Genomic DNA, 4,527 nt, shown 5'->3' with positions numbered 1-4,527 from the left:
TAAATCTCACCCTTCCTTTTTTTAAACGGGCAATCGAAAAATGCTTAATTGTGGGTGACATGATCCCATCATTTAAAAAGCAGTTTCTGCTTCTTATGTATTTTAACCCTTGCCCCAACTCCTTTAAAATAAGTAATCTACTTTCAAGAAACCTTTGCTATTTATACCACTGGGGAGATAACAAGCTCTTACTGAACGGAGCGATGACCTTGAAAAAGACTAAAATTACTCTTTTGAGTATGAAATGGGCATTAATATGCATCACTTTAATGCGATCCAGCTTAACTTCCACCCGAGATGCACCTGGATTACTGTAAATCAAAGGGGGGGAGATGAGAGCACGGAATTATCATGCACTAATTGATATTGAGGTTTGGAACAGGGTAGGCCTGCCCTGTCAAGTGGTTGGCCCACATCATTCACATGTGACAGGTTGTCTATGTTATTCGCTCCAACAGTTGATATTTATACATAGAGAGCACCTCCAATTACATAATTCTCCGGTGACCGCAACGTGCAAGAGGACATTACGTATAGAGTAAATCAATCGCACCGCCTCAGCGACACAATTTAAAACAGGACGCATTCCATTAGGGATATTATGTTAGAATAACACTTTGCATAACAAATATGCACATGGCTTTCATTAAAAAAAAATGAGGGAAGTCACAAAACAGCGTTGGATGCATGAAGCCATAGGCCTCAGTTGCGGTCGTCGTTTTGTTTGTGATTCAGAGTGCTTGGCCTTGCCGTGGTTCTGTTCGCTTATAGACTCTATCAGCCTTAGTGCCTCTAAAATCATTGTATGCCGCTCCACAGTGAATTTAACAGTGCTAGTTAAACACTGCAAAACCCTCCCTGCAATACAAACCATGTAATGGCGTATTTTACTGTTCCCAAACAAGACACCCTCATGCAGGCCTCGTTGGCCATTCTCACCAACAAAAAAGGGTCTTTGTAAGCTCTGGAGTATTCTATGATTTAAATGGGGTTCACACTTTGCCACGCTTCTACCGACTCGTGTTTGAAGATTGCTGTGTGTGTTATTCGGAGTGGGGAATGTTAACCGTGTTTCAAAAAACACCAGTTTACAATAAACGTGAGGAATCATACCGTAGTCCAGCAATCCAAACATTGGATCTCCACGTCTGTTTGACAAGGCAACCGTGGTGTGGTTTTGCCGCCAAAGGGGGCTGCCTAAAGGGCATAAAAGGTCAAAGGGGAGAGCCTATCCAATGATATCTGCCGCAGTCTGACAACCGCAGCGCCTGGCCGATGTCCCTACAGAAAGCCTACAAGCCTTTCTGATGATGACTTAAAGTGAGCTTTGGATGTGTTCACAGTGCAGCACTCTGCATTACATTCTGCTCACACCTGTGCCATGCCTGGGTTTATAAATGAATTTTAAATCAAGGTATTTCTTCCCGGCATCGCTCCATTTTCTTTATATATATTAATACATGCATACATACATACATACATACATACATACATATATACATATATATTTATATATTTTTTGAAATACCTGTAGGGAAAATGAAAGACAATGCTCCTGAACTGAAGGATTCCTCAGGGCTTTTCATTTGCCTGCACTGAATGCGGTTCCAACCACAACAGCCCTTAGACTCTCACTCTACAGACCCTGCTGCCAGGGCTATGTAAATATTCCATGAGCAACTGCACCCCCGCACTAAGAGTGACAGCGCCTCCCAACTTAAAACTTGAGTCTGTTAATTCCGGGGGAGGTGGGGGAAGGGCGGGGGGGGGGGGGGGGGGTTGGCAAGGGGAAAATGACTTTATTGTTAAGGCCCAGACGCAGCATCTTAAAGGAACGTGATTCACAAAAGGTAAAGGAAAAATGTAGGAATAAGACAATGCAAAATGTGTGTTTGAAGTCTTGTGTAATGTAGGTCACCACCTGCTAACATTGCTGTAACTCAATTAGCTTGGCTTAGCCTGCCACCATAATCAAAGAAGAGGCTGAAAAACACATCATTTTTAATGGGTACCCTCTATTTAGAGCAAATTATGCGTTGCCACCACACAGTAGTATATCCATACATGTGCTACATATAACCTTGCTGCAGTCGAGGGTAGGAACCACGCACGCCTGTTAATCAAAAAGATCACGGGTCACCTTAACAGTTACACATTTCCAACACACACACACAATAACAAATTATCGTTTCAGCAAATCACCTGCCACATTTTGCCCCGGCCTTGTATAATTTATTCTCCCAGGCAGGATGAAGAGAGCCATGGCGATAGGCAGGTCTGACAATCTTCCCCACGCCCTGAAAGGAACTGCTTAGTAATTAATAATGAGATGGGACGATTGGTTAAACATCATTCATTACCAGTGGCACCAGCATACTGGCCAACTCGTTGCCTTGATCTGGGTTGTGACTCCTCTCTCACTCTTTCTCTTAAGACTCACCTTGAGATTCCCTCTCCTCACACTGTAACATCCATTTGGGTTGACCTATAAAAATGAAAAACGGAAGGGTTTATGCATCGAGAGCGAGGAAAATATATTGCTCTTGTCGAAGCGTTAACACCAATCCCAGCATGTGTGATAGGTTTCCCCCCCGGAAATACAAAAAAACGGATGCATTATAGTATGCAGAGATCACCTAGCTTGCGAATCATTTGACAGCGAGTACATTTCAAACCGACTCGTCCCTTCACCTTCTGGGACACGTTGGTTGATAATAGGCACATTCAACTCAGCGACAATAAGGCTACGTTTCCTCCTTTGCCAGCCCTGTTTGCTGCAGTACATTGTGTCATCTCTTTCTCTTTGTACCGTGCCGTGTGAACCATCCAAGCTTGTCTCATGAAAAGACTGCCGTACACCATTACCGCTATCTCCGATATAGCTTTTGTAGCACGGTGGACCATTCTCACTCTGAGATATACAGCTAATTAAAATTTCTGTGATAAAATAATTAGCTTCGGCGGCAGACAATGGAGAAGGAAATTCTGTCCCTAATCACTGAAATGAACCGATAAGAAACTTTTCAAACGTCTTAAACAGGCTGCTGTCTATGGGAAATCCAGGAGCCAGTTATTGATTTATTTTGTCTGGTATTTTTTCAACCAATGGCAAATCAAAGCAAAGAAAAAGACCAATCTACCCGCCCCATATAGTGCATAACACCAATGGCAATGTATGTATGCCCGGATCATTCTATTAACCGACGTCCATGGCCCCAGAAGTATGCATTTGAATACAATCAATTATGGTGGAACTGTGCGCTCAGGGAGGGAGGCTAACGCAGCGATGGGGGAATTATTAGTGAGAAAAGTAGAATTAGACGACTGCGTTATGTACATTCAGGCAGCGTTTTAAACAAAGGCCAGCTCCACAACGGATAAAAATGTAATAAAGGAAAAAAGACGGTCTTTTCCCCCACTTGGCTTTGAGGACAGTGCTGGGACCCCCGGAGAGAGGGAAGAATTCCTCTCTTGCCAGTATTGGATGCAGCTCAATGCAGCACTGCTGCCTGCCGCACATAAGACCAGGCCCTAATCAGCAAATTGACCAGTTATCCGCCAGCACTCACAAAGGCATCACAGGCCAATGCTTGGCTGAGGAAGTTCCAGCATGCCATGAATATAGTAATTGGACGCCCCTTCAAATGTTTAAGAACCCCGTGGATGCAATAGAAGTGTAATGCAAACCAATTATTCAAATTATGCACGTTAAGCGTCTAGGGGTATTTCCCGAGGTATTTAGCAACTGAGGCGATTATGCATTGATCAATAATGGTTTAATTTGAAGCTTGGCTGTGTGTGTGAATGTAGCATGCTATATGTATTCTTACTAACATGTAGAAAATACTAATAATAATTTTATATCCAACACCGTTTTTTTTGTAGTCTTGTGGAACCCACCAGTCCTATACGTAGCAGACTATTTTGGGGGGGAGATGGCACAGATCCTCGGCTGGAAACCAAAAACTGCAAGGGCGGAATGACACCTTGTCTACTGTTATCCTAATAATAATAATAATATATTTAATTTGTAGAGCACTTTACATTCAGAAATCTCAAAGTGCTAAATATTATATATATATATATATACATAATATTATATATATTAGTTCCTTTCTGAAGGAACGAATCAGGGCTAGTGGATGAAGCTTTCAGAGGGGGATTTTATTCTCTGTATTAAGATTTGTAAACTAACAAATGCAAACAGAAAATCTTTGATAAAAAATTCCAATACAACGTTACAGACAAAATGTTGACATTGAAACGCTTGTTAATGGACATTGTAGGAACCCTTTAATATAACCTTAAAAGACATTCATAACATTTTCCGAGCGTCTTTCAGTGCTGCCTTCAAGCGCCTGATGCCCTGGGTGAGACAATGATCTCGAGGAAGCCGCAGATAATTGCCACATAATTGTGCAAGCACACCTGAGCTAATGCTCTCCTCTGGTTGCTCCGATACCGACGCTCGCACGCACACAGACACAAAAGCGCGGCAAATGCAAATTTTCCTCCCCGCAAACACGA

The sequence above is a fragment of the Gadus morhua genome, chromosome 15 (genome assembly GCF_902167405.1).
Source record: "Gadus morhua chromosome 15, gadMor3.0, whole genome shotgun sequence".
Classification (NCBI taxonomy): Eukaryota; Metazoa; Chordata; class Actinopteri; order Gadiformes; family Gadidae; genus Gadus; species Gadus morhua.
This window is presented reverse-complemented; position numbering follows the sequence as displayed.